General features: G+C 46.5%; 1 protein-coding gene across 2 annotated transcripts in view; it reads right to left on the reverse strand.

Annotated features, from left to right (window-relative positions):
• PAG1 (phosphoprotein membrane anchor with glycosphingolipid microdomains 1) overlaps positions 1-13,396 on the reverse strand; it is a 220,462-nt gene that overhangs the window by 171,244 nt on the left and 35,822 nt on the right. The window lies entirely within an intron of this gene.

Here is a 13,396-nt window from a genome sequence, read left to right on the forward strand (position 1 = left end):
GCAGCACAGCCCGCACAGTGGTATATCCCGCACAGCGGTATATACAGCACAGCCCGCACAGTGGTATATCCAGCACAGCCCGCACAGTGGTATATCCAGCACAGCCCACACAGTGGTATATCCAGCACAGCCCGCACAGTGGTATATCCAGCAGAGCCCGCACAGTGGTATATACAGCACAGCCCGCACAGTGGTATATCCAGCACAGCCCGCACAGTGGTATATCCAGCACAGCCCGCACAGTGGTATATCCAGCACAGCCCGCACAGTGGTATATCCAGCACAGCCCGCACAGTGGTATATCCAGCACAGCCCGCACAGTGGTATATGCAGCACAGCCCGCACAGTGGTATATACAGCACAGCCCGCACAGTGGTATATCCAGCACAGCCCGCACAGTGGTATATCCAGCACAGCCCGCACAGTGGTATATACAGCACAGCCCGCACAGTGGTATATACAGCACAGCCCGCATCTCTCCTCCTCCTCCCCCCCCCCCCCGAGAATGTCCCCACAGTCCAGTAAAAAAAAACAAAAAAAAACCACACTCCTCACCTTTCCTCTTGCCCGCGTTGCTTCCTGCTCCTGTCTCGGCGGCTGCAGTGTGCGCGGGACACAGCAGGTGCGCGATGATATGACGTCATCGCGCACCCGCAGTGTCAGAGGCAGAGCGGGGAATGATGGGAGAGGCAGCGTCTGTAGATGCTCTCTCCTCCATCATTGCATTCAACTGTAGCGGCGTCATAGACGCCGGTATAGTTGAATGCGACGGCAGGGGGGTGAGTCGGCGGCAGGGGGAGGAGGATCGAGCGGCCCACGACTGGCACCGGCCCTTCTGGCATTTGCCAGAAGTGCCCGATGGCCAGTCCGGCCCTGGTGAGCGGAATGTGGGCAGTGACGGTGTGCGTGTATGTGTGTGCTGGGTCTGCGGGCTGTTTGGATGTTTGTGGGGAACTGTTTGGATGTGTGTGGCGCTGTGCGGGACTGTTCAGGTGTGTGCGGGGTCTGCGGGCTGTTCGGATGTTTGTGGGGAACTGTTTGGATGTGTGTGGCGCTGTGCGGGACTGTTCGGGTGTGTGCGGGACTGTTCGGGTGTGTGTGACGCTGTGGGGGACTGTTCGGGTGTGTGTGGGACTGTTCGGGTGTGTGCGGGGATCATCCAATGGTACTACAAGTACACAGCATCCAATCTGCAGCTAATTCGGATGCAATCCTGACAGTGGACACGCACCCTACACTATCCATACATCTATCAATAGATATATCTATCCACATATATCTATAGATAGATATAGGAATATATAGATGTATGCATCTATAGATCTATCTATATGTAGCTCTGTATATCCATTTCATCTATCATCTATATGTCTATCTATCTGTGTGTAATTGAGTGGGGGTTGGACAAATGTAAAAGAGGAGGTTGGACAGAAATGACATCACTCAATAATGTTCAATAATACATCTTTAGCTTTCAAAAATGCATACAAAAACGCACAAAAACAAAACGCGCACAAAAACGCACAAAAAACACGCAAAAACCGCACCCAAAAAATTAAAAACTGCATCAAAAGCGCGCAAAAACTGCACCAAAATCTGCATCATAACCGCACCAAAAACTGCATCAAAACCGCACCAAATACTGCATCAAATCTTCACCAAAAACTGCATAAAAAAGCATCAAAAACCTGAATCAAAACCACGCAAAAAAACGCACCAAATACTGCAGCAAAAACTGAATCAAAACCGCGCGAAAACCACACCAAAAACCGCACCAAGAACAGCATCAAAACCACACAAAAAAGCCGCATCAAAACCGCGCAAAAACATGAAAAAAAACCTGAAAAAAATGCATCCAAAACGCAGCTGCGTTTTCTGCAAGGAGATGCAGATTTTGTGCAGACAATTCTGCACCCAAATCTGCAAGGTGTGCATACAGCATAAAACTGACCTGCCATTATGATTCAACCAGGTCATTACGAGTTAATAGACACCAAACACGTCTAGGTTATTTTTTATCTAAGTGATAAAAAAAATTTCAAAACTTTGCTAAAAAGAAATAAAATAATTGCGTCATTTTCTGATACCTGTAGCGTCTATATTTTCTGAGATATCGTGTCGGGTGATGGCTAATTTTTTGCGCGCCGAGCTGATGTTTTAAATGATACCACTTTTGTGCAGATACGTTCTTTTGATCGCCCATTATTGCATTTTAATGTAATGTCGCGGCGACCAAAAAAACATAATTTTGGCTTTTGATTTTTTTTTCTCGCTACGCCGTTTAGCGATCAAGTACATTTTTTATTTTTGTATTGAAAACAGCTGACATGTTGCGGCTTTGAAGTGGGCTCACCGCGAAGCCCACCTCAAAGGGGTTAATAAACAATATGTTTATGTAATTTAAAAAAAAAAAACAGCGTGGGCTCCCGCGCAATTTTCTGCGCCAGAGGGGGAAAGCCGACGGCCGGGGGCCAATATTTGTAGCCTGCTATGAATATCAGCCCGCAGCTGTCTGCGTAGCCTTTACTGGCTATTAAAATAGGGGGACCCCCCAAAAAAAAATGACGTGGGGTCCCCCTATATTTTATAGCCAGAAAGGCTACGCAGACAGCTGCCGGCTGATATTCATAGCCTAGAGAGGGGCCATGGATATTGGTCCCCCCCCCGGCTACAAATACCAGTCCGCAGCCGCCCCGGAAATGGCGCATTCCGGCACTTAGCCCCTCTCTTCCCACTCCCGTGTAGCGGTGGGATATGGGGTAATAAGGGGTTAATGTCACCTTGCTATTGTAAGGTGACATTAAGCCGGGTTAATAACGGAGAGGCGTCAATAAGACGCCTATCCGTTATTAATCCAATAATAACAAAGGGTTAATAAAACACACACATTAGGAAAAAAGTATTTTAATATTCTTCATTTCAACCTACTTACCATACTTCAGCGCCTGCAAAAAACGTAAAATAATAAACCGTATACTACCTGTCCGCCGTAGTCCAATTAATAACGAGTGTCCCATGACGATCTCCCCTATAGAACAGTGACATCGGGTGATGTCACTGCTCTATAGGACCCTCAGTGACACACTGACAGGAGACAATGGCTCCTGCAGTGCATCACTGAGGTTACTATAGTTCACTGGTCTCACTTTATGGCAAAAAGCTGCGTGGGAACTTCCTCACACAGCAATGCCATAAAGTGAGACTAGGGACTATTTTCTCACAGGGGCGTAGGAATACATTGTGAGGAATACACTGTGGAAGGATACCTTCCTCCCCTCATTGTGTTCCTGGAGCCCCTGGAGAGCAGTCGCATCAGCAGATGCTCCTGCTCTCCACGGGAGATCGTCGCGGGACACTCGTTTTAATTGGATTTCTGCGGATCAGGGAGTATATTGTTTGATTATTATTTTAGTATTTTTTACAGATGACAATGGCTTCAGGGAACAAAGTGACAAGTGATGGTGAGTATGTACTCTATGTTATATGTACTGTATGTATGTTGTATGTATGTACGTACTGTATGTGGCATGTTTCATGTCGCATGTTGCATGTCATCGCATGGTGCATGTTGTCGCCTGGCGCATGTCGTCACATGGTGCATGTTGCCGCATGGTGCATGGTGCATGTCGTTGCATGGTGCATGTCGTCGCATGGTGCATGTCGCCGCATGTTGCATGCCGTCGCATGTTGCCGCATGGTGCATGTCGTCGCATGGCGCATGTTGTCGCATGGTGCATGTTGTCGCATGGTGCATGTCATATGTTGCATGTCGTTGCATGTTGCATGTCGTCGCATGGCGCATGTCGTCGCATGGTGCATGTCATATGTTGCATGTCGTCGCATGTTGTCACATGGTGCATGTCACATGGTGCATGTCGTCGCATGGCGCATGTCTTCGCATGGTGCATGTCGTCGCATGGCGCATGTCATATGTTGCATGTCGTCGCATGGTGCATTTCGCATGTTGTCGCATGGTGCATGTCGTCGCATGGCGCATGTCGTCGCATGGCGCATGTCATATGTTGCATGTCGTCGCATGGTGCATGTCGCATGGTGCATGTTGCATGGTGCATACCGCCGCATGGTGCATGCCGTCGCATGGTGCATGTTGTCGCATGGTGCATGTCATATGTTGCATGTCGTCGCATGGTGCATGTTGCATGTTGTCACATGGTGCATGTTGCATGGTGCATGCCGTCGCATGGTGCATGCCGTCGCATGGTGCATGTTGTCGCATGGTGCATGTCATATGTTGCATGTCGTCACATGTTGTCACATGGTGCATGTCGCATGTTGTCACATGGTGCATGCCGTCGCATGGTGCATGCCGTCGCATGGTGCATGTCGTCGTGTTCCATGTCGCGTGTTCCATGTCACAGGTCCCATGTAGTCACATGTTGCGTGTTATATGTTGCTTGTCACATGGTGCATGTTGTATGTCTGTATGTACTGTATGTATTGTGTATATACACTCACCGGCCACTTTATTAGGTATACCTGTCCAACTTCTTGTTAACACTTAATTTCTAATCAGCCAATCACATGGCGGCAACTCAGTGCATTTAGGCATGTAGACATGGTCAAGACAATCTCCTGCAGTTCAAACCGAGCATCAGTATGGGGAAGAAAGGTGATTTGAGTGCCTTTGAACGTGGCATGGTTGTTGGTACCAGAAGGGCTGGTCTGAGTATTTCAGAAACTGCTGATCTACTGGGATTTTCACGCACAACCATCTCTAGGGTTTACAGAGAATGGTCCGAAAAAGAAAAAAAATCCAGTGAGCGGCAGTTCTGTGGGCGGAAATGCCTTGTTGATGCCAGAGGTCAGAGGAGAATGGGCAGACTGGTTCGAGCTGATAGAAAGGCAACAGTGACTCAAATCGCCACCCGTTACAACCAAGGTAGGCCTAAGAGCATCTCTGAACGCACAGTGCGTCGAACTTTGAGGCAGATGGGCTACAGCAGCAGAAGACCACACCGGGTACCACTCCTTTCAGCTAAGAACAGGAAACGGAGGCTACAATTTGTACAAGCTCATCGAAATTGGACAGTAGAAGATTGGAAAAACGTTGCTTGGTCTGATGAGTCTCGATTTCTGCTGCGACATTCGGATGGTAGGGTCAGAATTTGGCGTAAACAACATGAAAGCATGGATCCATCCTGCCTTGTATGGAGCATCTTTGGGATGTGCAGCCGACAAATCTGCGGCAACTGTGTGATGCCATCATGTCAATATGGACCAAAATCTCTGAGGAATGCTTCCAGCACCTTGTTGAATCTATGCCACGAAGAATTGAGGCAGTTCTGAAGGCAAAAGGGGGTCCAACCCGTTACTAGCATGGTGTACCTAATAAAGTGGCCGGTGAGTGTATATATATATATATATATATATATATATATATATATATATATATATATATATATATATTTTAACATTGAACACATTAGCCGGATGATGGGACTACTACTGTCCCATCATTGGCTAATGTGTCACTCACTGTCACTGTAGCAGGCAGAGCCCGATGGGACTTGTAGTCCCATCGGACGATGCCTGCACAGAGACATACAGCAATGACACCCGCCCGCCGCAGACCCCTGCACGGCCAGCGGACCCACCGCACAGCCCGGCGCAGCCACACAGCACATCCCGGCGGCGGCACATACCGGCTTCACGGCGCAGGCACCGGCACATCCTGGCGCCAGAACATACCGGCACTTCACAGCGCAGGCACCGGCACTTCACAGTGCAGGCACCGGCGCCAGAACATACCGGCACCGTCGCAGACTCCTCCACGCCCGCCCATCCCAGAACACAGCGTTCACAATTCACATCCCTGCCTACTACCTAGCCCCGCCCGCCCCCAGCACAGCCCTGCAGCCCCCAGCGCCGCCCACAGCCCAGTGACTGCTGTCTGTGGAGGCTGGTCATGCCTGCTACTGACGTAACGTCAATTTCCAGACTCTGGAAATTGACGTGACGTCGGCGGAAATGAGCGGCGGCTGAAGCCTGGGGGTCACGTGACCCGGACTCAGCCACCAGCATAGCGCCGCTCACAGGCGAAAACGGCTAAGGAAGGTATTTAGACAATTCATCAGGGGCCCCGGGGGGATACATAGGGGGGATAATTGAAAGTAGTGGACAACCCCTTTAATGCCTGGACAAGGCTAGGGATTTAGGTTTATGGTTTTGTTTTGGTGCTGTGCAACCTGTGGAAACAGACGTCACATTATTTTGACCCAAGAATCCGGTGCCTGTGTGAACGATACCTAATGCCTACTTGAATTCCTTCGTGTGTCTACAGTGACTCTATTCAGGTTAATGGCCTTGTTGAGGCCATGTTGGGATGTCAGTCACAACACAATTTTTCAAGGATTCTGACAGAAACACCGTTGTAGCGCAGCATAGAGCCCTACATAAGTGTGAACCCAGCCTAAATCCAGCAGAAGCTACGGAAACTCCCGAGAGCTGCTGCGCCAAGTAGTTTCCAGAACGTATACAGAAGTTACAGAAGCATGGCTCTGTTATTCTTGGGCATTTCTGTAGTTCCACCTCCAATGGTCGGAGGTCAAGATGAGGAAAACCTCTAAGATTTCAAAATAAAGTCATACAGACATACAGTTATGTTTGTCACTTGGCACGACTACTCATGAAACTATTCTATTATCAGTATATGTGTAGTATTGAAGGTTGGGGCGGCAAAGTTGCTTGGCGAGGGGGCTCAGCACACTAGTCCTATTCTCTTTGCTAAACGCCAGACCCTGTGCAGGACTTCCCCTGGTATAGGGACTACACTGATGGAAAACAACAGGTAAGAAACTTCCCAAAGGTTATTGAGATGTGTGTGAGTTGGGGGTAACAAACAGCTGCTGTTCTGTCCTGGGTGGCAAAACCCAAGCACCATAATTGGGACCTATTTTGAGCTTTGCAATGGGGAAGCTTGTGTATATGTATCCCACTGGATCCACCCATAGGGACATCTGTACATATACCAAGTCCATAGAAAAAAAAACACCTCTCCGATCATAACGCAGGGAAAATAAATCTAAAGTCCTGTGGTAAAAGCTAGACTTAGATGACAGGAATATCTAGAATGAAATAGTGAATGAGCCTTGTAAATTTACAACCAGCGGCCATGTCTTCTGGGATTCTTCACCTGAATTATACCTACTGAGTACAAGGTCACTCCAAACCCATATGACTCACAGATTACACTGGTGACCATGAATCAAGGCAGAAACGCAGAGGTGTCAAGTAGTGAGGACCAAGGAACGTTCCTCTCCTGAACACTGTCATTTTCTCTTCTTGAAAACTATAGATATTCCTCTCCCCAGAGAAATGTGTGCTCCGGCTGTCAGAGCCCGGCTGTGTGATCATTGTGAGCTTCCCCCCTCGCTCACAATATAAGGGGAGTCCTACACATGAGGTCTAAGAAGAAATATTAAAAATTCCGCACTTCTAAGGAACAACTGCTGTCTTAGATGATGGGGCGGAGGGGATAAAGGAAAAATCGGGCACAAATTTACAGCCTCCATACATTTCTTCATGATAAAATACCCAATTACGGTACATTGTGCTCGCATACAAATGGCAATAGATCTGATCTGTACTCTACTGCGGGAAAGTCAATGACAAAAGTTAGGCTGCTGCAAAGGTTCAGGTTTCTTGGCCACCTACTTCCTGGAATTTTCCAAGCCTTATGTTACTATCTAAGGATTGTACTGTCAATTAATGAAAAAACTAAACCAAAATGCTTAAAAATAGTTTTTGTTTTATCTCCTCTGGTCCTCTACTTCCAGAAATGTGAGAGCTTCACATGTGGACACCTCATCAGAGCCATGTGTGAAGGAGGCTGCTCATCTCAATTCCATGAGTGGCCCAACACATCAGGAGAGCACATCCCCCTAGTTTCCCATTAGTGGGGGTCTCAGCACTTTGATCCCTACTCACCTAAACTTTTGTCACATCGCTAGGACGTGTCAAAAAAACGTACGATATGGACATGAAGTCAAAAAGTCTCTTCAGTAGGTGATTAAACCTTCCATTCCCTACACACGAATAATGGAGAAGCAGGGCGCTAATGGACAATTATACCCAGCCATGTATTGTAGTATGAACGTAGCGCTCGCTATGGGTGACAAAAGACAGACATGTAAAAATGGAAGGTCTGTGGTCTGTATCCGCGCTGCCAGGTGATGAAGAAATATCAAATACCGCCGAGTTATTGTAAAAAAGTTATTTTTTTATTTTTCTACGAGTTTCGAAGTGTAGCTCACTACGATAGTGGTTTCCTGAAGAAGCGGGCTATTCTTCCAAACGTGTAGAAAAATAAAATATAACTTTTTTTTTTTTACAATATCTCTGGCATTTGATGTTTCTTCATCACCTGGCAGCGTGGATACAGACCACAAACTTTCCATTTCTTCCATATTTCTCTGGTGAAATCACCCGTGGATCTTCAGCAGCCATACAACCTGGGATCAGGTCAGCATATATTGATACCATTTTTAGTAATTATTATTGGATAACACCCTATTTTGTACTTTTTTCCCACCCTGACCATTTATAGAAAAGACGCTCATCTACTATATAATTGTCTAAGGGTCACTTCGGTCCTTCTGTCTGTCTGTCACGGATGTTCATTGGTCGCGGCCTCTGTCTGTCATGGAAATCCAAGTCGCTGATTGGTCACGGTAAAACGGCCACGACCAATCAGCGAAGGGCACAGTCCGGCAACAAAATGGCCTCTCCTTCCTCCCCGCAGTCAGAGTAAACTCTATACTCCCCTCCAGTCTGCCCTCACACAGGGTTAATGGCAGCGGTAACGGACCGCGTTTTGCCGCGGTGTAACGCACTCCGTTACCGCTGCTATTAACCCTGTGTGACCAACTTTTTACTATTGATGCTGCCTATACGGCATCAATAGTTAAAAGATCTAATGTTAAAAATAATAATAAAAAAAAAATCGTTATATACTCACCATCCATGGGCCCCTCTGATCCAGAACCGGCCTTTCCCGCTCCTCGCGACGCCCCGGTGACCGCTCTATGCATTGCGGTCTCGCGAGATGATGACTTGACGGTCTCACGAGACCGCTACGTCATCATCTCGCGAGACCGCAATGCACTCTTCGGACCGAAGCGTGCGAGGAGCGTCAGTAACCGCTTCGCCTGGATCCGGGGCCAACGGAAGGTGAGTATATAACTTTTTCATTTTAATTATTTTTTTTTAAGAGAGATATGATGCCCACATTGTTTTATACTGCGTGGGCTGTGCAATATACTACGTGGGCTGTGCAATATACTACGTGGGCTGGAAATATACTACGTGGGCTGTGCAATGTACTACGTGGGCTGTGCAATGTACTACGTGGGCTGTGCAATGTACTACGTGGGCTGTGCAATGTACTACGTGGGCTATGCAATGTACTACGTGGGCTGTGCAATGTACTACGTGGCCCGTGCTATCCACTACGTGGCCTGTGTTATACACTACGTGGCCTGTGTTATACACTACATGTTCGGCCACGAACAATCAGCGACAGGCGCAGTCCGGCTGCGAATTGGCGCGGGAACCACGCTTTGCTAATTGGTCGCGGCCGGCTGAATCCTGTGTATTCAATGTATTATTCTAAAATCTTCATAAACTACATACATATTCTAGAATACCTGATGCGTTAGAATCGGGCTACCATCTAGTCTACTATATAATTGTCTAAGGGTCACTTCCGTCTGTCACGGATATTCACTGGTCGCGGCCTCTGTCTGTCATGGAAATCCAAGTCGCTGATTGGTCGTGGCCGTTTTGCCGCGACCAATCAGCGACGGGCACAGTCCGGCGGCAAAATGGCCGCTCCTTACTCCCCGCAGTCAGTGCCCGCTCCATACTCCCCTCCAGTCAGCGCTCACACAGGGTTAATTGCATCGGTAACAGACTGCGTTATGCCACGGGTAACGCACTCCGTTACCGCTGCTATTAACCCTGTGTGACCAACTTTTTACTATTGATGCTGCCTATGCAGCATCAATAGTAAAAAGATCTAATGTTAAAAATAATAAAAAAAATAAAAAATAGTTATATACTCACCGTCCATCAGCCCCTTGGATCCAGAACAGGCCTATCCTGCTCCTCGTGATGCCCCGGTGACCGCTCCATGCGTTGTGGTCTCGCGAGATGATGACTTGACGGTCTCACGAGACCGCTACGTCATCATCTCGCGAGACTGCAATGCACTCTTGGGACCGGAGCGCGCAAGGAGCATAGGTAACCGCTTCGCCTGCATCCGGGGGCCAACGGAAGGTGAGTATATAACTATTTTCTATTTTAATTCTTTTTTTTTAACAGGGATATGATGCCCACATTGCTATATACTATGCGGGCTGTGCAATATACTACGTGGCTGTGCAATATACTACGTGGGCTGTGCAATATACTACGTGGGCTGTGCAATATACTGCGTGGGCTGTGCAATATACTGCGTGGGCTGTGCAATATACTGCGTGGGCTGTGCAATGTACTACGTGGGCTGTGCTATATACTACGTGGGCTGTGCAATGTACTACGTGGACTGTGCAATATACTACGTGGACTGTGCAATATACTATGTGGGCTGTGCAATGTACTACGTAGGCTGTGCAATATACTACGTGGCCTGTGTTATACACTACGTGGGCTGTGTTATACACTACGTGGGCTGTGTTATACACTGCGTGCGTGGGCTGTTATATACTACGTGAGCTGTGTTATATGCTACATATGGCTGTTATAAACTAAGTGGCTGTGTTATACTGCGTGCGTGGGCTGTTATATACTACGTGGCTGTGTTATATGCTATGTGGGCTGTTATACACTCCGTGGGCTGTGCTATATGCTATGTGGCTGTGCTATATACTCCGTGGGCTGTGTTATATACTACGCGGCTGTGCTATATACTCCGTGGGCTGTGCTATATACTACGTGGCTGTGCTATATACTACGTGGCTGTGCTATATACTACATAGGCTGTTATATACTACATGGCCGGCCGCAAACAATCAGCGACAGGCGCAGTCCGGCTGCGAATTTGCGCAGGATTTGAACCACGCTTCGCTAATTGGTCACGGCCGGCCGAATCTTGTGTATTCAATGTACACTATGTTCCAAATTATTATGCAAATGACGTTTTTCTCAGATTTTCCTAAATGGTCAGTGCAAATGACAGTCAGTCTAATAAAAGTCATCACCCGTTAGAGTATACACCAAATTTTATTGAATAAACCTCCCAATTATAACAGCATAATCTCCAAAATGAATAAAAACTCAAAATGCACTGTTCCAAATTATTAGGCACAGCAGAATTTCTAAACATTTGATATGTTTAAAAAAAAATAAAATGCTCATTTGTTGAATTTGCAGCATTAGGAGGTCACATTCACTGAACAAAAAAGCTATTTAACTCCAAAACATCCTAACAGGCCAAGTTACATGTTAACATAGGAACCTTTCTTTGGTATCACCTTCACAATTCTTGCATCCATTGAACTTGTGAGTTTTTGGAGAGTTTCTGCTTGTATTTCTTTGCATGAAGTCAGAATAGCCTCCCAGAGCTGCTGCTTTGATGTGAACTGCCTCCCACCCTCATAGATCTTTTGCTTGATGATACTCCAAAGTTTCTCTATAGGGTTGAGGTCAGGGGAAGATGGTGGCCACACCATGAGTTTATCTTCTTTTATGCCCATAGCAGCCAATGACTCAGAGGTATTCTTTGCCGCATGAGATGGTGCATTGTCATGCATGAAGATGATTTTGCTCCTGAAGGCACGTTTCTGCTTTTTATACCATGGAAGAAAGTTGTCAGTCAGAAACTATATACTTTGCAGAGGTCAGTTTCACACCTTCAGGAACCTTAAAGGGCCCTACCAGCTGTTTCCCCATGATTCTGGCCCAAAACATGACTCCTCCACCTCCTTGCTGACGTCTCAGCCTTGTTAGGACATGGTGGCCATCCACCAACCATCCACTACTCCATCTATCTGGACCATCCAGGGTTGCTCGACACTCATCAGTAAACAAGACTGTTTGAAAATTAGTCTTCATGTATGTCTGGGCCCACTGCAACCGTTTCTGCTTGTGAACACTGTTTAGGGTTGGCCGAATAGGAGGTTTATGCACCACAGCAAGCCTTTGAAGGATCCTACACATTGAGATTTGAGGGACTCCAGAGGCACCAGCAGCTTCAAATATCTGTTTGCTGCTTTGTAATGGTATTTTGGCAGCTGCTCTCTTAATCCAATGAATTTGTCTGGCAGAAACCTTCCTCATTATGCCTTTATCTGCATGAACTCTGTCTGCGCTCTGTTTTTAGTCACAAATCTCTTTACGGTATGATGATCACTCTTAAGTTTTTGTGAAATAGCTAATGTTTTCATGCCTTGGCCAAGGGCTTGCACTATTTAACACTTTTCCGTAGCAGAAAGATCCTTTTTTTTCCACATTGTTTGAAACCTGTGGCCTGCTTAATAATGTGGAACATTATTTTTAAGTAGTTTTCCTTTAATTTGAGTCACCTGGAAAAATAATTATCACGTGTTTAAGATTGATTTCAATGATCCATTGAGCCCTGAGACACAATACCATCCACAAGTTTATTTGAAAAGCAAAACAATTAAATCTTTATGACACTTAAATCAAATTTGCATAATAATTTGGAACACAGTGCATTATTCTAAAATCTTCATAAATAAACTACATACATAATCTAGAATACCCGATGCGTTAGAATCGGGCTACCATCTAGTGCTATATAATGTGCTACACCTAGACGTGACTCAGATTCTCGTGCTCTCCATGCTGTCATTCAGCGAAGAACCGAATATTCCTCACCTGCACATTTGCATACGGTAAAAAGCATCAGTCAGCACTGCGATAGCACTCAGATTGCTTTTTAATCAGCTTTCTCCCTCTCCTGCAATGATTTAATAAAAGCTCACATGGATTTAATATGTGCTTTAACCGCAGTACGCCCTGCGCGGCAATTACTGATCTAATACGACTCAACGGAGAAGCTTTGTACAAATGAACCGCTGTCCGCTGGGCCCCCAACTCTGCACCATCCAGAGCAGCTGCAAAAATTATCACCCCTTATTAAAATTATAGACTTCAAAGATACAGCGCCCAAAGATCCAGAGCCATTATGAAAGCTCGCAGGCTTTTATAATAATGAAATACAATTTAGACTCACACTGAAAAAAAAGGGAGTTCACTTTCTGCGAAGCGTGCAAGGTCACTTTAGTGAGAAGGCGAAGGAAACCTATGCACAAGGCCTCATTCACTCGGCCGTGTTTATACACATACAGGAAAAGATGGTAGTGGTATCCTCAGCGTGTTTTCACCATCAATGTTTTTCATGGATGGATAAAGA

The sequence above is a fragment of the Ranitomeya variabilis genome, chromosome 6, assembly GCF_051348905.1.
Source record: "Ranitomeya variabilis isolate aRanVar5 chromosome 6, aRanVar5.hap1, whole genome shotgun sequence".
In the NCBI taxonomy this organism is placed as follows: domain Eukaryota; kingdom Metazoa; phylum Chordata; class Amphibia; order Anura; family Dendrobatidae; genus Ranitomeya; species Ranitomeya variabilis.